This window comes from Equus przewalskii, chromosome 8 (assembly GCF_037783145.1).
Source record: "Equus przewalskii isolate Varuska chromosome 8, EquPr2, whole genome shotgun sequence".
Taxonomy (NCBI): Eukaryota; Metazoa; Chordata; class Mammalia; order Perissodactyla; family Equidae; genus Equus; species Equus przewalskii.
Window position 1 is genome coordinate 69,858,704 of NC_091838.1, and position 19,787 is coordinate 69,878,490.

The following is a 19,787-nucleotide window of genomic DNA, read 5'->3' on the forward strand; positions in this document are numbered from 1 at the left end:
CCAAAGTTTGGAAGCATCTTGGAACTGCCCTCCTTTTTCATCCTCCTCTCCATCACTAAGTCTAGATAATTCTGTTGCCTAAATAATGCTATAATCAATTCTCTCTTCTCCAACTCTGTTATAGCACAGATACTCCAACCACCTGTTGGAGAAGTGGTCCCTGGCTTTCCCATGACTCATTGAAAGCTCATGCTCTTCCGTGGGCCCCAGCTGAGCTTTCTCCAATGTAAATCTGATTTGGTTCCTACATTATTTACACGCCTTGCCCGACTCCCATGAGCCACTAGATGATCATTAAGAGCAACTGCTGACTATGTACCAGGCCTTCTTCCAAAGGGCTTTGTATATTTTAACTCATTAATTCACAGTAACGATTTAAGGTGGGTTCCATCATTGTCCCCATTTGTGCTGGTTATTTGTCTGTTAGCTGCCATCTCCATTCCTGCCCTCCTATGTTCTCCTTTATCCCGCATCGCGGGTGTGGAAGCCTGTAAAATACATGTCCCGGGCTCCCTGGTCACTGCCTTCTGGTTGGGCCTCTGCCCCTGGGAGGCCCTGGGGAGAGCCTGGAAAGCTGGAGGAAGGGAGAAGTTTGCTTTTGCACTGTTTTCTTTTCCCTCTGCTTCCGCTGGTGCCTCCCTCAGTGGTAGCAGTATGAGTAAGAGCACAGCTTCTCTGTGCCCAGCTGCAGGGACCTCCTGGGAGCAGTAGCAGCAATACGGCCTGCAGCAGATCAGCAGCCCATGCAGCCTGCACTCCTGCCAAGGGCTAATAAGCTTCCTCACTTCTGAGTCACTCTCTCCTCCTTTTTACTTCTCTCCTCTTCCCAAACATGGTAACTAATCACCTGCATGAAATCCCTCTCTGCTAGAAATATCTTCGATGCATTCTATTTCCTTGACTGGACACTGATGGATACACCACTTAACACAGAGGAAACGGAGGCACAGAGTACCAAGTTAAACAGCCAGAGTGCCAGAAAGCACAGATAAAGGAAAAAAACAAAAGAGATACTAAAGTCAATCAAAGCTCCTTAAGCACGTCACACAATACCCTTCATAACTGTCTTCCTCTCTCCATCCACATCTCACAGCCTAGTTGGAGGATGGCATCGTGTTTTGTTATTGTTTTGGTTGCTGAATGAATGAATGAATAAATGAATGAATGCCAAATGCACCATACTTTTGTAAAACCCTGGCAGGATCTGTAGCTGCAGCAGATGTTTGATAACTCAGGGAGGAAATACATAATAAACTAATGAATAAACTCCAAGCACAAGACAAAAGGACCTGAGAAGCAACCCCCTACCTCTGCATTCCTTCCAGCCTCAGTGTCAAACCTGCTTCATCAGAGACACTGAGCATTCACATTCCTTATACAGTCAGCATACAATAAATGCACATTTGTTAAATGAATGAATCAAGCAAGCAAGCAACAATGTCATCCATCAAGCCATGGCTCAATGATGTTTAAAATTCTAGTTTATCAAAATATAAAATTTTCCAGGAGTACAGCACAAAAGAAAACCATTACATTTTCCTGAAAACGAAAACCTCCAACATGGCAGCCTACAAATAATTAGACGTTATCATCTCTAACTTAAAAAAAAAAAAAAAAAAAAAAAGCCAGTTAACCTCAGGGGACATCCTGTATGAAAAAGGAAAAAACAATGAGTCATGGATTCTAACCTCCTATTTATAACCTGGGTCCACAAATGATCTGTTGCTAAAGGAGAAGAAAGCCATTAATCTCCCAACTCAGGGAGCAATTTTATATTTTGAATAAAAACAAGATAAACAGCATTAAGGAGGGAAATAAATCAGATATGCAGCAATTAGTTTGAAAGGAGCTGGATTTTCCTGCCTAACATTCTCTTTGGAATTTAAGCCTCATCCATCAAAGAGAAAAGTGTATCCTATGACACGGAGATTTTCCCTTCCCTTTTCAGACAAAATTAGCCAGTTGATCTGAATAGTAAATTGACAGGACCCAGAAGGGAGTGCAGAAGTGAAAGGATTGAAGTAGAGGTGGGAGTGGATGCTTAATAACATTTGGTGAAGCCCTGACCCCTGCACTTTTAACCTCCTAGCATCTGTGTGATTTTTTATTCATTAAGTTGTTCATTGTCTATCTGTGAAATCTTAGAAGACCTGGGATTTTTAAAAACTAGAATCTAAGAGGGACCTTATTCATTTTCTAACCCAGTGTCCTTATTTTACAGATTTAGAAAGCTCAGCCAGTGACAGCAACAGACTTGCGTGAGTTTGCGCAACATCAGCTGAGTCTCCAGGACCAAAATCCTGGCCATGTGCCTCCCAGCCCTTTTCCACAAAGCTCTGTAACGACAAAAACACCAACAGTCGTAAAGTGGCTCCTTACTTCTGGCAATCTTTGATTTTAGGCAACACTTTCTGGGTAGCAGCCTCCTTTATGCTAAATTATGGAGAAAGTCTGCTTCCCTGTCAGTCTCCACTTTCTGCACGATTCCTCAGGCATTTTTCTTTCTAATCAAAAACCCTTTCGAGATTCCTCTATCGCTCATTTGCACCTTACTCTGAATTCTAATTATTATGTTTCCTCTCTCCATTATTTTGGAATATCTTGCTAGAATTTTTTTCAGCAACAGTTTGGTAAGTGATTCATTTGAAGCACAGACATAATAAGTCTCTCCAGATAGACTTACAAGTCCTTGCATAGGATTTTTTTAAATATTGTGTATAGAGCTGTGTGAATAGTTTGTCTCTTTCATCTCTCACCATCCCAGCTATTCAGTTTGGGTTGATATATCCAAAGATTAATAATCATATCAGTGGAAAGAGCAGGGAGATGTCAAAAGGTTAAGGAGCTCATCAAAGCATTGGTTTCTAATAGTAACATAATAATTCAAAAGCTGACTATAAGTTAAATGCTCGTCAATATCAAATAGTTAAACTATGGTTCATTCAAACAACACAAAACTATTTAGCCATTTAAAATGATACAGAGAAGAATACATATTAACATAGAAAGAGGTTCAAGGTGCATTGCTAATATAGGAAATTTGAAGATTTATCAATGGCACTTATTATATGATCCTACTTTTTACCAAAAAAACAAACAACAGAGTTCTACTGAAAAAAGCATGTAATGATATTCCCAACTTGTAAGAGATATATATATGCATATATAACTTTTGTATTGCATTTTGTAATATGGCACATGTATTCCTTTTGATAAGAAAAGCAACACAATGTTACTGTTATTTTTTAATATAAAATAAAATTACCCAAACAGTCGCCCTGCACCATTAGAGAAACAGTGTCAGAAATTACGCCTGCGTGTTCTCAGTAAATTTGTAAATATTGGGGAGGAGAAGGGGGACCTTGGTGATCCCATGATCTCTTCCACCACTCTGCTTTCTTTACTTTATGTGTTGGTTTTGTTTATTTTTATGCATGAGTTTTTGTTTGAACAAAAGTTCCCAAGGGCAGATGTGTGTATGTGTTTTGCTCAGTTTCCTTTTTTGATGATCGTAATAAGTCCTTATCTGTGAATATTTTCTTGGTGTGCACAAAAGTAGGAACACGAACAATTCTGTTTGACTATGCTTTGATGTATCAGATGTTGTGCTAGGACTTTTCACAAACACTATCCTGTTTCTTTGTCATCAAAGCTCTGAGAAACTGGCGTGATTTCCACTAATTTTAAAACGCAGGAGGAGAGGCTCAGAGAGAGGCAGTGACCTGTCCATGTTGTCTCAGGCAGACAAGGGTGGGCCTGAGAAAGAAGCCCAGAGCCGTGAGAACCAAGTTCTGTCTTCTTGCCAGCTCGCAGCACATGATCTACCAGTTTGGCTGGGGTTATGGGTTGAATTGTGTCCCCCTACAAATTCGTATGTTGAATTCCCAATCTCTCAGTACCGCAGAATGCAGCCTTAAGTGGAGAAAGAGTCCTCACAGAGGTAATCAAGGTAAAACGAGGTCATTCTGGTGGGCTCTAATCCAATATGACTGGGTCCTTATGAGAAGGGGAAACGTGGACACAGACATGGCAGACAGAAGACCATGTGAGGACACGGGGAGAATGTGATATGAACATGAAGACAGACATCTACAAGGTAAGGAGAGAGGCCTGGAACAGATCCTTCCCTCATACTCCTCAGAAGGAACCAACCCTGCTGACACCTTGATTTGAGACTTCCAGCTCCCAGAACTGTGAGACAATGAATTTCTGTTATGAAGCCACCCAGTCTATGATACTTTGTTATGGCAGCCCTAGCAATCCAATGTAGCTGGTCACCTGGAGAACACATGAAACATTAGTTTTGATGGCAGAAAGGGTGGCTTTAAGAATGCACGGAAGTTTGGGGCCACTATATGGAAAAAAAAAGTCTTCAAGGAATGGAATGGGGAATGGAGGAGAGAAAAGAAATGTCCAGTAGAAGAGAGGTCCCATGAAGCCCTGCTGCCTTCCTCCCCATGCTGCCCAGGTCAGCCCTGCCACTAGGAATAAATCCACAAGGCAAATTATTCAGAACCATGTGTATTGGGGCCAGAAATGCATCATTTAACTTTTTGCAGTAGTTGTACCTTTTTCATTTGGTTTTGTTTTAGGCTAAAATTACAATATTAAATTTTAATATTCAAACATTAGCAGGAGTTTGCATTCCCTGAACGTCCACCCACCTCTTTCCTCCAGCATACGTGGAAGGGTGACAGAGAAGAGCAAGACACAGCATGCTGGAAAGAGGACCAGGCTATGGCTGCTGGTGCTGTCCCTGCACTGGAGAGGCTGTGTGACCTTGAAGGCTTGCTCCCTTCTTCTGGGCTTGGTTACTTCCTCTGTCAAATGATGGAGATGACCTGAGTGCTCTTTAAGTTTCCTCCTGCTCTAAGTATCTGCAAGTCTCTGTATCTCTAGAGACTAGAAGGAGCCAAGTAGAAATCAACAACAGATGGCTGCTCAGGAATTGAGTATCTGTCTGTACCTTTGCCATCATCAGAGCTGGGAGGGGTGTTGGAGAGCCATGGAAAGCGAGCATCTCCATGTGTGGATAGGTGTGTGACCTGAGCAGGGTCTCTACAGATCTTTAGAGTCCTAATCAAAGAAAAGTTCATAGTGCCTGTTCTTATCCTCTTTTGTCACTGATAAAACATAAACATTACATGTATGCTCAAAATAAAAGATTTTCTGACTGAGAAATCTCGGATTACTTACTGAAGCTTCTGTGATCATGTAGGTCTGACTGTGTGCGTGTGTGCGTGTGCGTGTGTGTGTGTGTGTCACCTAGGCATGTGCTTCAGTTTCCCTGGTATCCCAGTCTTTGTGGGGGTAATTAAGCCTTGAAAAGCAGGTGCTTCAAGACTCCCTTTTCTCTGCTCTAAGGGCTGCCTCCTGATTTCTACTATTGGTGAGAGTATAAGTTAGAGTGTCTTTACTTCATACTCAGATCTTCTCTACAGACCCCCGGGTTGAGAGTCCCTCTCTGTGACTGATACCCTCACTGTCATCCACCCAAGAGGAAAATTCACCCAAGAGGGATTTGTTGCCAAACTTTGGAACGACATTGGGTAGAGTTAACTTATTTCTCTTCTGACCTCCTTCTTGATCAGTCCCAGAAGACAAATCCAGCAGACTGCAAAAATACTAGAAGTTCTTCACTGAAGAGTCAGGGAGAGCCAGAAGAGTTTTGTGACATAGTGAGAGCAAATGATGACTTTCCAACTAACGTATAAGTTTCCTGAAAAATGCTTCTATTCTTAGACCTCAGAAGAGACACTGTTTACCATATAATATAATCCCATCAAGGGAGTGACATCCCACCAAGTTTTCCATATTCTGTTGGTTAGAAGCAAGACACAGGTTCTTCCTACACTAAAGAAGAAGAGATTATAATTCATTGTGTTATAATCTTGGTTCATGGCCCCCTTCCTGAGTCTTCAAGGCCAGCAACATCAGGCCAAATCCTTCTTGGCTACCATCTCTATGGTTCTCCCTCTCTTCTCTCTCTTCCCCCTTTAAGGATCCTTGCAATTACATTGGGTGCAGCTGGATAATCCAGGATTATCGCCCTATTTTAAGGTCAGCCAATTAGCAAACATAATTCCATCTGTAACATTAATTCTCCTCTGCCATAAAACATATTCACAGGTTCAGGGAATCAGGACATGGACGTCTTTGGGGAGCCATTACGGTGCTTGCTACAACTATTGATTATTTTTTTGTAGAGGGAAGTAACACTTGTGGTTATTATTCTTTTAAATCCTTATCTTTCAGAGATACGTATTGCGTAGTTTACAGATGAAAACATATGATGCTTGAAATTGGCTTCAAAATAATACAAGGGAGGAAAGAAGATAGAGATATGAAACAAAATTGGCCATGAGCTGATAATTGTTGAACCTGTGTGTTTGGCGTGTAGTGGTCCACTATGTGATTCTGCCTACTTTTGAATACTTGTAAAATTTTGCGTATTAAAAAAATAATAACTGAAAGGAGACACCATGAGATCTTAGCATAAACTGAGCAATTCTGTGTGCTAGGCACTATGCTAAATGCCTCATTTACATCATGTCCTTTGGTTCTCACAACTCTATGAGGAAAACATTAATAGTCCACTTATAAATAAGAAACCTGCTGCTCTGAGAGATTAAATGACTTGCCCAAGTATACCAAGAACCAGGTGCTGAATTCAGATTTCCTTTGATTTCAAAGCCTATGTTTTTTTTTTCTTTTTTTTATTAATGTTATGATAGATTACAAAAAAATATGGAACGCTTCCCGAATTTGCATGTCATCCTTGCACAGGGGCCATGCTAATCTTCTCTGTATCGTTCCAATTTTAGTATATGTGCTGCCGAAGCAAGCACTCAAAGCCTATGTTTTTAATCACCATTTTAAGTTAAATCAGAAAATATAGATTAAGTGGCTACATAGGGCACTGGGAAGTTGACACTTTTTTTTTTTTTTTAAAGATTTTATTTTTTCCTTTTTTCTCCCCAAAGCCCCCGGTACATAGTTGCATATTCTTTGTTGTGGGTCCTTCTAGTTGCGGCATGTGGGACACTGCCTCAGCGTGGTTTGATGAGCAGTGCCATGTCTGCGCCCAGGATTCGAACCAACGAAACACTGGGCCGCCTGCAGTGGAGTGCGCGAACTTAACCACTCGGCCACGGGGCCAGCCCCTGAAGTTGACACTTTTTAGAAGATGTGCTGTTGCGTCTCAAGGAGATCAAGACCTAGAAAATATTTGTTGAAGTGCAATTCTGGTCCTGGCTCAACCACTTACCAATGAGGAGAGGCAAATCATTTCATCTCTCTAGACCTCAGGCCCTTTACCTATATCATGTGATCATGGAATCCATTCTGCAAATTGCAGAGGACACTAGAGAAGATCATATGAAGTCATTTAAGTAAAAGCCATTATGAACAGTAAAGGGCTGTATAAGTAAAAAGGATGAAACGCAGCAACAACAACGATGATAATGTGGTTGAAGACAAAAAGGCTCTTGGCCCACACAGAAAGGAGGAGATTCTTAGTGTACTATACTGAGTTCTCCAAAGCCCCATGGTTTTTCCTTCATGCGAAGCCCTCAGCAAATTCACATATAGTGAGGCTGACTCTGGGAACATCCAAGACGGTGACATTTCAGAGCAATTGTGGAGAAGCTTGGGCATCACATTGAAGTCTCCTCCAGCTCAGGGACTGTGCTTAGAACACAGGGAGAGCCATGTATGAGGAACAAGAATTATTTTTGACCTGTAACTGAGAAATCATGACATGGCATATTAACAAGGAGACAGGAACAGATGGTGTCAGATGCACATTAACCTTCAACATGATGTCCTTCAGGACCTGGTCCCAACTTGAATCTCCAGCTTTATCTCCCACCACACCCACACCTACACCCAGTCATATACCCTTCACTCTGGTTTGGCTTAAAATGCAGTTTCCAGGAAAGCCACACCATCTCACTGCCTTCTTACTCACAATACTCATGCAACAACACTCTCCCTCCACCTTTGCTTGATTCTTCCTCACGCTTTACGATTCAAGCCAGATCCTTCCTTAGGAAAACTTCCTTGATGCAAGTCTAAGTTGAATTAAATATCCCTCCTTTGACTTCCGCGAAAACCTATGATTTCTAAACTATACTTTTGTTGTCTATTTGAACACTAGACCAAGAACTACTGAAGGCAGCAACTGGCTTTTGTTTCTCTATCTCTAGCGCCTACAGAAGAGCAGAGAATATAGAAGGTGTTTCGTGATATGTGTTGAATGAAAGATGGTATGTCACAGAAAATAAATATTATTTGACATATCCCTCCTTTTAGGGGGTGGTTCTTTGTAATTGAAGGTTTCTTTGCTGAGTGCTACATTGGTTGTGAGTGTGCAAGCATGGACACAGCAGCTTGAGATCTACTTTGTTCATCATAGTTAAGAGGAGAGAGACTTGGAAAAGCACAAGATCAGGAAAGGTGGAGGAGGACTCCTCGGGGAAATGGCTATATTAGTTTATGTAAGGTCAGCTGCTATGACAGATAAATCTTGAAATATCTTTGACTCAATACAATGAAAGTTTATTTCTCACTCACATAAAGTTTAATTCTCTCTTACATAAACTTTATCACTCATGTAAACACCTAAAAGATGATCCTGATGGCAAGGAGAAGAGGTGTGAACTAGAGTTAGAATTAGTTCTGCCCCATACAGAGCCAGGTTGATGAAGGTTTCAATACCGTCAACAGTCTAATCCCTTGACTTTCAACATCGAGCCAGCAGAGAGAGAAAGAAAGAGAGAGGCTTGTCTATGGGAGGTTTTCACGGGCCAGGACATCGGGAAGGGGTACATACCACTTCTACCCATATTCCATTGGATAAACTCAGTCACATGGCTATATCTACCTGCAAAGGAGTCCGGGAAATGTAGTTTCGGTATGTGTCCAAGAACAAGAGAAAACGACCTTCGATGAATGCATAGCAGTCTCTCCCACCAGGTCTGAGAACTGAGGAATTTTTGTCAAAAATGAGGAAGAGAACTGTCAAGACAGAAGGCAGAGAAAGGGAAGGAAGGGGAAGGAAAAAAGACAAAGGAAGAAAAGAAGAAGGAAGCAGCAAAGGAGAATCTGAAGGAGTTCATGGTGAATAGTGTTCTGCAGCCTTGACTCTATTATCCCTAAAAAACCTCTTCAGTGTACTACCTTGTTCCATCATGATTGTGCACAAGTGGATAGATTTAAAAAGGGACTAGTACTCAAGAATGAGGACAAAGCTAACATGTGGGTTATAGAATGAATAATTAAAAAGATTACATGTTTCTTCTAATGATGGTTCCATTTGTCAAAACGTGATCGACACTCCTTTTGGGTAACTGCCTCCAGAGTCAATTTCCAGCCTTGCAAGAAAATCACAGCCTGCGTTTTTATTTTTTTTTTTAAAGGAAAAGTCACTAAATGTCTGTGTGTGCTTGGAATGGCACCATTTAAAAGATGATAAGAAAAAGTCCCTGCCCTAGAAGCATTTACAATACAGTCAAAGTGTCAGAGCCACATGTGACTTAGGACTGGCTATCTCCTACAACCTGCGGTCCCTGTTCCTCTTAAGGTGGCCCACTGGACACAATTCTCTCCTTCTCTGCTCCCTCTAGTCCTACGGGTAACAGCCCTGCTGCTCACTAGTCCTGGAGTATTGCACTATCCCTTGTGGCTTCCTAATACTGCCCATACCTTTTTAAATGATCCTTTATTAAACTGTCTTTGGAGCATCCTCCTCTGCGTGAGCCATCTGTTTCCTGTTGGAACCCTGACTAGTCCATAGGGTGATCTTATGCAAGTCTCTTACATTTTTTGAGCCTTTGTTTACTCATCTGTAAAATGCAATTAAGTGTAGTTCCTTTCTCCTGGTCCTAGGCAACTTTAGTTAAGGAGAATGCTGTGGAGTATGGGAAAGACTATGTACATGGGAGAAGGGCAGATCAGGGTTTAAATCTGACTTTTGCTCTTACAAGTTGAGTAACCCTCAGCACTTTGCAACAAATTTCTCTTTTTTTCCTTCCTCTTCTCCCCAAAACCCCCCAGTACATAATTGTATATTCTAGTTGTGAGTGCCTCTGGTTGTGCTATGTGGGATGCCACCTCAGCATGGCCCAATGAGCAGTGCCATGTCTGCGCCTAGGATCCGAACCAGTGAAACCCTGGGCCCTTGAAGGGGAGTGCATGAACTTAACCCACTCAGCCATGGGGTGGGCCCCAACAAATCTCTATGATTCGGTTTATTGTGGGTAAAAGGATTATAAAAAATGTTCAACAGAACTTAGAGTTTCAGCTGAGACCCCAAAGATGGGAACAAAGCTAAGTAGCCAGGTAATCTACAGAGAGGAGCTGGATCCCTCCACATGAGAACTGCTAATTGGTAACCAAATCTGACACTCCCAAAAGCTTGCTTACAAGAAGTCTAGAAGCCTCCTTGGAGAGAAAGAAATTCTTTCAAAAATGCTTGTAATATTGGAGATGGATTTGCTTCCATTCACCCACAGCAAAATGAGGAAGTCTAGGATAATCAGTCTTGGAAAGAGGATTTGTTAAGAGAAGGAAGACTGGCATCTCGCTCTCAGGCTGGATACTTTCTGGGATGCAGAGATGCAAAGACTGGTCCCAAGCTGCCCCTGCAGTGGAGTTCTTGAGAGATTTTAAATTCGCCCCCTGGCATTGAGAACATAAATACTAGTACCTAGCTTGCTTAGAGAACATTAAGGGTGGGGCTCCTCAAAGCTGCCCACGATGGCGGAGCAAGTGTGTGTGCATTTCACCAGGGCCAGGTGAATACCATGGAAGGCAGTCAGCTTAACCAATCTGCTCAAGAGAACTAGGGTACCACAAGGGGCAGGAGCTGAAAGAAGTTACAAGAGATTAGCCTAGCACATTGCCAAGTCAGTGTCTCTGAGGAAGCCGCATGAAAGGTGCCACCTGGAAGACTGCACATTTGGATCTGATCATTTGGAGCACCTTCAACAGCCAAGAGAGCATCACAAACAGAATCTGCCACCTGATCTCTCACCCTTCCCACTACCCTAACCTTAGAAAACCCATCAGCAATTAGGGGAGTCAGGTAGGCGGTGGAGCAAGGAGAGTTGAAAAATGGGCCAAGCACTCTATGCTTTTACCGAAGCATCTGGACACGCCTGAGCTGGGCAGAGTGGAGAAGCTTGAAACTGGATGTGAGATTAAATTTTGATTTGGGTTGGAGTGGACGTTTTAATACTTGAAAGTGACTGGGAATCTACCTCTCCCTGATACACCATCAGTGGAGGGAGAAGGCAAATACAACTAAATGAGTTTGAAGGCCATGGGGAGAAAAGGAAAGCTATTTCCTGATTATATCAACCAGGTCCAACCTATTTCCAACAAACCTATTCCACTTACTTTGCAGAGTATTTGTGAAGAATAACCGAGAAAGCACAAAGTAGTGCCTAGCATGGTACATCCTCAACATTACTAGTATTATTATTAAAGATTTCAATCTACATGTTGCACATGCAAGTTAATAACACATGAAGTAGTCACATTCTGACAGGGTTAATGTAGAAGACCGGTTGCCCCAGTGAGTTCTGAGCCCAGGAATCTGTTTTTAGAGAACCTCACGCTCCTGAGTGGCCAGGAGCTTGGCCAGGTTGGTGTCCAGAAGGCTAAGAGCAAAATACAAATTGTCCATATGGTCTTTCACAATGGTCATTGAACTGATGTCTGGCCCAAGTCCACACCACCACTTGCATATCAGACCCACATAACAATCTTCAAACTCTTACAGCAGCATACAAAATGTTTTGACTCTGGTTTCCAAATGCACTTTCAACATGCCCCATTTTGCCTGTTAGTTTCTTCTTCCTGGAAGCAGTCTACTCTGCTATTTTGGTCCTAGCTGTCCTTTCAGAACAATCACATTCTTTCTATTAAGACTAAAATACCTGGGTGTCTATGTTCTTTTATACTTCATTTTTTTCTTAGTGATTCAGCAACTCTACCATTTAACTACTACATCCTTTAAAGGCAGATTAGGTGAATAAACTCACCTGAATTGAACGAGTGAGAAAACACAGGCTGAGACATTAAGGGACTTGTCAAAATTCACACATAGGACACAGTTAGGACCTCGCTAATGCATCATTCTTCAAGAAGACTCACTCTCTGGTTTTGCACCCTTGGTAAATATTTGTGGTTGCACTTGTGGGAGTACATTTGTGGGAGCACATGGAAGCCGTCAAACTTCCTATGTAATACATATGTCCCTTCCTGGCTGTATCTGTGTGGCAGAGGATGGAGGGGGACTATTCTTCTTTATCCACTTCATGGTTAGTATTGTGGAGACTACATGGATTCAGAAAGCCAATTGGTACTAGAGTCTTGGCTACAACAGTTTCATCTACCACTACTCCTTTGCTGTGCCACACCATCTCTGTACACAGTTCTTTCACTGACCTCTGGGCAAGGAGTGAAAATCCCATAAGCCAAGGAGAAAGGGAGTTTACTATTTTCCCTCCGATTTTTGGCTAAAATATACTGGGTATAGTTTACAAAATATTTCAACAAACCCTCCAGGTTAGCGTCCTCTTAACATATATAACCATGGGAATCTCCCGAAAGATATGGAAAATTTTCTCAGAAAAAGAAGCCCACAGAAGACATAGATACAAATTTTGCATAAATATCAGAAGGCTGGTGAACACTATCCATACAACTTTGCAGAGATCCATGAACTCCTGGCTAAGATTCCTGTCCTCATGGACGTGAAACAGCACCTTCTTCTTGGGCACCCTCAGAGCATCAGTAAGAACCAGAGGATCAATGAATCCAAAGTGGTTCCTCTTCCAAGGAGTGCAGGAGGAGGGGAACAAGCTCACTGGGATGAACATTACTGAATGGTGCTGTATGGGAAATTTTCAACAGGTACTCCCATGCGTTTTCTTGCAGCAGAAAGCAACGTTTACTAATGCTGAGGATTTAGGTAAGTTTGCTTGAAGTCCATTTTTGATGTGTTATTGTGATTCACATTAATATGGATCGTCATAATGTACATGGACCACGGACTTTTGTCAGCCAACAAATTTTATAAAAACATTTTCAAAAATGTTTGGCTCACTCCTTGAAAGAGAGCTGCTATATGCCTTATATTGCAGGGCCTCTGATTCCAGCATCCTCTCTTCTCCTCTACCATCCAGGTTGCATAGGAGAGTGATGAGCACATGTTGGGAACACAGTAATCGCAAGTTAAGAAGAATCCCTGCCTGAACCTCCTTGTCAGCCCATAGGTGGTGAACTTGTATCAGAGAGGGAGCTGGTACCGAGAGCAAGGGGAGTCAGCACATCGTTCTTTCTATTAAATGCCATCTTAACCGATTTTACCACTAAACAGATTTTAGTAGAATGAGGGGAGGGAAATATGGAGATGAGAGTAGAGGTCTAAACCTCTAATGGTGAGAAGAATGATGGCAAAAAGATTCTAACTTTCACAGACTGAGAAAAGTTGACTGGAGAAAGAAAGATACAAGAAAAAAAATCACGACTAACCTAGAGGTGAACTGTTGAAGGACCCAGCTCATGGCCCAGTGTCACTGCGGCTTAGGAAGGCTCAGCAAACCCCTGCAGCGAGAGCTTTTACCTCTGAGAGGACGTGGTGGGGTGGCTTTTAAGCCTTCCTTTATAACAGTTGTAAGTATGGGCAAGCGAGCCTGCACCACTGTGCTCATTTAATAACAGAAGTCACCTTGCTACGTGCACAGCTCTCTCCTCAGCTCTCTTCTCTTTGGGAAGCTTAAGACCCGTTTGTTGCTTAGACAGAGCTGTCGGAAATAAACTCATTCAAGAAATGGAGGTAGCAAAAAAATATAGGAACCCTCAAGGGAAGTTTCTCTTTCATCAACATGGTCGCTGTCATCATATCATCATGATTACCTAGCTAGACACAAAAGTAGTGTTGAGTGTATGCACATATGTGTGAGTATACACACATATATATGTAGTGTATACATATACATCTAGTATGCTGGTGTATGTGTGTATAGTATGTGTGTATGCAGAGTGTGTGTTTGTGTATAACTTCCCAACAACACTGAAAATGTAGGAATTCTTAATTTTCATTGCATATATGAGCATACTGCAGCTCACAAAGACTAGATGACCTCCCCAAGGACTCTCTCTCAATTATCAACAGAACCAGGATTATGTTCCTGAGGTTATTGGCTCCCAAACCCCTCATGGTTCCATTATTTACTCTATTTCCAATTATTTATTTAACAAATATTTGCTGAGATTGTCTACTATGTGCCAGGCACCGTGCTAGATGGTAGGGATACCAAAATGAAAAGGTGCCGCCCTCAGGAAGCCCACTGTCTGGTATAAACTATTGTCTAGTAACATATTTTGGAATTTGCTTTAACCATTAAGGCATTGTACAAATATTAGCTGCTTCTGTTGGACAAAGCAATGTCACCCTGATCATTCACCCATTTCTTAGGGAGCTGTGCCAACCTTACTTATAACCTTTGCATCCCTTATCTCTTTTCCCCTTGGGCTGACCTCCAGGCTGCAGGTGAAATGTCTGCATCTGGTCTCTGTGTTCCTTTCTGTTGGTTCCCTGTTCATGGTTCCCTAGCTCTGTCTGACCATCACTGTCCCTGCTCATCTGCCAGCATCCCAGGTCCTGGCCTTACCTGGTCTGGTCCTGAGCTCAGTTTCTTAATGCTGTGACCAGTGACTCAGTCCACTTTTGAAGAGGAAGGAAAGGCAAGGAACCAGATCAGAAAAGTTCCTTAGAATGCTGAGGAGGAAGAGTCTAGCTCTGAGAGACTGCCCAAAGAGAGGGTAGAATAAATTTGTAGAGTATAGTGATTATAAGCAAGGACTTTGAGTCTTATAAACTTTTTCTTACTAGTGTTTCTAGCTATGTGACTTGGGAAAAAGACTTAATCACTCTCTGCCTTGGTTTTGGGGGAGATAATAATAGTAAACCCCTTATATGGTGATTCAAAGTAGTGATTGAATTAATAGAGCAAGATAATTATCATTATACAGTATTTTGACATTTAAGTCAAGAAATATTACATAGTCATGTGAATACCTAATGAGATGTGGTCCCCATGGCCTTTGTGCTGGATGTGTTCAGTCCACCTGCCCAGATCCACTCTCATCCTTCTTCTCTGTACCCCAGGAGGCTGACCTGGATGAATCCATCAATGTGCTCCCTTGCTGTTTGTCTTCTAGTTGGCTTTGGCCAATTATAAACACCAGCAGAAGAAGAGGGAGGGAGGAGAGTGGGGTCGGGTATTTCTTCTCAGAGTTACCCCTGGCGCTGGCCACCTCCCTCCTCCTTGGGTCTTGCTCATGTCAGGAAGCTTTCTCCACACAAGCCAGGCCCTTTCTGTTTCTGTTCCACATACCACGTCTTTCCCTAGGACCCAGGGCTAGTAAAGGAACCTTGCTCTTAATAGCCCTGGTACTGCTTCTTCCCTCAGGTTTCCTTACACCTGCTCACAACATTGTAATTTCTCAATTGGACTCTCCTTGAATGTGACTAACCTGAAGGTGATGTCTTTTACCAGGACCCTCACCGATACCACCTTCTTCACTTTGCCTTATATGCTGCTTCCCCTGAAAGAAGGCCAGAGTCCAATTCTGAAGCTCTTCTCGGTTGAGTCTCTGTTGGTCAAATGATTGAGAATAAAGCACTCATTAAAATAAATTATCCTGGGAGGACCGGTCAGGCCCTGGAGGAATAGAGGAGAGTGCTGCAGAGAGATTTTAGTCCCAGAGATGAACAAAGCATAAGGGAAGAGCTCACAGTTGGAACTAGGACCACCTACATCAATTCTCTTGCCTCCCGAAATTACCCCACCACATCTTCCTCCCCATCCAGCACCCCCAGATTCCCCTTCCTGGACTCCTGAGAGCATATCTGAGACACCACCAACTCTAGGGGGCTACAAATTGATGAAGATGATTGATGAAGAGCAGAACAGGTGTTCAACTTCACTGGTAACCCAGAGAAAGGAAATCAAACGGCGATAAAGGTTTTAAACAAAGGAGGAAGACCTTTTAAATCAGGGCGCATTTTTAGATTCACAATTTTAATGCAAAGATTTCTGGTTTCAGCTCAGAGATATAAAGAGCTAGAAAGAACACTGCCCTCACCCTTACAACAAGAAAAAAGCTAGACAGGCTGCAAGTTAACAATTTTTCTTGAACGCGACAAAGAACTGAGGCCGTGAAGCTAACCTGAAATCTGGGAAGAAACAGGCAGCTACAGAGGAGATACAGGATCTGAGCATTTTGCTCATTTACTAACCTGGGACAGACGCTCTGGAAGCTGGTAAGAAGGTTTAGTTAAAATCATGTGTGTGAAATATACATATATATATATATACATACACACATATATATACACATACACACACATATATGATTATATATGTTATGTGAAAAAAATAATAGATATATACGTGTATATATATATAAATTTACACACATACACACGGTGTGTATACACTAATTTGAGTCAAAGACAGTGTAAATTATACCATGCTTAGTTCATTTCACAACGTGGATTTAATCATTCTCATTGAGTCCTTTGTTACCTCTACTTTTATTTTACTTTTAATTTTTAAATATTTCAAACTTACATAAAATTGCAGAGAGTCAGACAAACATCCACAGAGCCCCCGCTCCCCAGGTTTAACCGATGCTGACACAGGCCACCTCCCATATTTCCTGCCCCTCCTCTGTTTGGATGAGGCTTCTTGGGCTCAGCAGACTTCCAGGGGCCCAGAACAATGCCACCCCATCTTTGCTGTCCACGCGCACCTCACCATGCCCGGAGAACTGTCCCGCACATTCCCCTCTTCTTTAGCAATCCATCTCTTTCTTCTCCCCCTGGGACTCAGCGTGGTGACAGACAACATCAAAGTTCATTTCTGTCTCATTGCAGTTGGTGAGATTTTGTTTTTTTGTATAAGAAAAAGGACCTGCTCCCAGCCTCAGCTTTGAAAGAGAAATTGGCCTGAAACAGCATGCTCCTTGTCACACGAAGACCTTAATAATAAAAGCTCTGGTTTTTGAAGCCCTGATATGTACTAATTCATTTAACATATTGACCATTTGTCTTTCCAGCAACACCGTGAGGTATATGGGTGAACCCTGTGTTACAGAGGGGAAACTGAGAGCTGGAGGGATAACCAGCTAGCCCAACCCCACCGGCCCAGCACATGGGAGAGGGGTCATTCATATGTGTAACTGTCCAGCACCAAAACCTGTACTTTTCTTCAACAATGAAAGCACAGACTGCCTTTCATTTTATATTATCTGGATCGGTTACACATAGGCCTTTTCTATGTTTGTGGCCGTATTTCAGATAACTGAGGTTAAGAGGTAAATGACCTCCAAGTTAGTGAGGACTACCTTATTCAAATGGATGTTTCTTTACAGCAAGGCCTTTAGATCCTGGACGTGATTATTTTTCTTTTTTAACTAAGCTGGAGGAAGGGCAGGGCAGAACTTCTTTACACTCTGTCTTAGGCCAGGCCCACTGAAGCAGCACCTGGGGCAGTGATTTGGGTGAATGTGATTCACTGACTGGGGAGGGCTCTCAGGAGAGAGGAAATGCAGGAAGCAGGATGGGCAGGGGAGGAGGCTAGGCAGGGATGTGGTCTCAGCTGGATCTAGCTCAGCCTGATGGCAGGGGGAGCTCTGGAGCATGTTGCCACTTTGAGGCAAGGGGGCTGGCCCTTGTAGAAGATGGGAAGCAGCTTCTCATGGAAGCTGGGGAGTCTGTGCAGGGGCGGGGGAAAGGAAATCTGGATTGGGAACCAACATCCCAGTTCCACGGCCCTCAAACATTTGAAGGATTGAATGATGAGAGCCATTTGCACTACTGCAGAAAGACACAGAATAATTAAAAGGTTTGAATAGGAACTAAAGAATCCCCACTACCTTTCCGATGACTGGATACATTGAACCAGAAGATTAAGTATAGGGAGATAGGAAAACTAGTCTTAAATGATTAAATTCTTCTACCACTTACAAAACCATCAAATTAAAGGGAGAGTGAGTTTGGTCATTGGCTGAATACCTTCCGAACTTTCTGCTGTTCCTCCTGATGTGTCTTCACCGAGGCCCCATTGCCTGCCTCGAGATGGCTGATTTCAAGGCACTATCAAGACAAAAATAAAAATCCCATTTACTTTCTGCAGGAGATGACTGTCTGCTCCCTTCGAGCTGGGCCAGAGGGAGCATTCAGAATATATTGCTGGAAGTAAATGGCATTTTTCAGCTATTTAAATTGCAATTCACCCCTGAAAACTCCATTTTATTGAAATTCCTGGTTAATACTATTTCCCCTGCTCAGGTATTCTCCCTAAATACACATAGGAGATGCAGGAGCCCAGGGCGAGACTGTTGCAGAGACTAAGCCCCTTAAAGAAGCCTCAGGCACTCACATCCTCATTGCCATGTAGCAAGCCAAACTCAGAAAGGACTGACTCAACATGGCAGGCAGGTGTGTGGTAGGGCAGAGGACACTCCACTCAGAGTCAGAGGAATTAATTTGCCTCTCACTAGCTGTGTGCTCATGAACAAGTCATATAATCTCTCTGAGCTTTTTGGTTCACATTTCTAAAACGGGTTTAGGAATACCTTCCCCGCCTATCTCAGAGAGCTGTTCGGAAGATTACATTAGATTAACTTTTTATGAAAGTGCTATATAAAACAGTGCTACACAAATGGAATATAGCTGAAAATGATGTGTCTTGTAGCCAAACGCTTGAAAACCCACACTTAAGCTTATGGTAGGCAGAATTCTAAGATGGCCTCCAAGAATCCCACCCCGTAGTGGATATTCCCCATATAATCCCCTCTCCTTGAGTGTGTGCAGGTCCTGTGAATATGATAGGACAGTAATTCCCATGATTAGGTTATGTAATGTAAGACTCCATCTTAACAGACTGGAGAAAGATTCTTCCTGCTGGTTTTGAAGGAGTAAGCTTCCAGATCATGGTTAGTACCTAAAAGTGGCTTCTAGATGTTGAGATGGACCGCTAGCCATCAGCAAAAAATTATAGAGCTCAGTAGTACAACCAACAACCACCTGCCAATACCGTGAATGAGTGTGAAGAAGACCTCAGGCTCCAGAAGAGAATACTATCCAACCAACATGCTGATTTAAGCATTGTAGGACCTGAGCAGAAAACCCAGTTACTCTGTGCCAGAACTTCTGACCTACAAAACCTCTGACATAATACATCCGTGTTGTTTTAGCTGTAAAGTTTGTGGCAATTTGTTGCAAGCTATAGAAAACGTATATACAACTGACTGTTCTGAAATGGTCAACTGAGGACCTCTGAAACCCACTTCTCCATAAAAGCAAGGAGAACACCAGAGAAAACTGTCAAAATTAACTTTTTCAGAACTCTGAAAAATTATCAAAGGCTTGCAACAATCCAAACAGCATTTATTTAAGAAAAATGGCTGAATCTTGGCAAGGAGAATGTGCCTTGTGGCATTTTAACTTGACTTATGCCCAGCACCCTCTCTCTAGCAATTCAGTAGCACAAAAAGACAAAAACCTCACAACTACAGGAGCAGTGAAAACCAGCACTTAGAAGCTACTGAGGGAAGCAAATGGCTTTGGAGCTCCCCAGAAGCCCCATTCCCAGAGAATTGTCACTATTTGACCTGCCTGGCAGTTCCCTAAAAAGCTCCACTTTCAAGGACTGTCTTTATTTGACCTAATCAGAGCTTGCTCTTTGTGAAGCGCCCTACCCACA

General features: G+C 42.5%; 1 protein-coding gene, 1 long non-coding RNA gene and 1 other non-coding gene across 8 annotated transcripts in view; 1 reads left to right on the forward strand and 2 right to left on the reverse strand.

The window, feature by feature from the left end:
- Positions 1-19,787, reverse strand: part of LRATD2 (LRAT domain containing 2) — a 70,113-nt gene that overhangs the window by 27,512 nt on the left and 22,814 nt on the right. For 2 of the 6 annotated variants that reach the window (XR_011543177.1, XR_011543180.1), the window contains one exon: positions 18,095-18,175. The exons of 3 other annotated variants lie outside the window; for them this stretch is intronic. The gene's annotated coding sequence lies outside the window, so the exon portion shown is untranslated. Of the gene's footprint in view, positions 1-15,559; positions 15,670-18,094; positions 18,176-19,787 lie in introns of those variants that run through there. One more of the 6 variants, XR_011543182.1, reaches the window with a different exon arrangement.
- Positions 3,895-5,181, forward strand: LOC139085124 (uncharacterized). The gene is made up of 2 exons (XR_011543187.1): positions 3,895-4,096; positions 4,678-5,181. It is a non-coding gene; the product is annotated as an uncharacterized lncRNA (long non-coding RNA).
- On the reverse strand, positions 6,742-6,848 carry LOC139085381 (U6 spliceosomal RNA). The gene has a single exon (XR_011543652.1). It is a non-coding gene; the product is annotated as a U6 spliceosomal RNA (small nuclear RNA).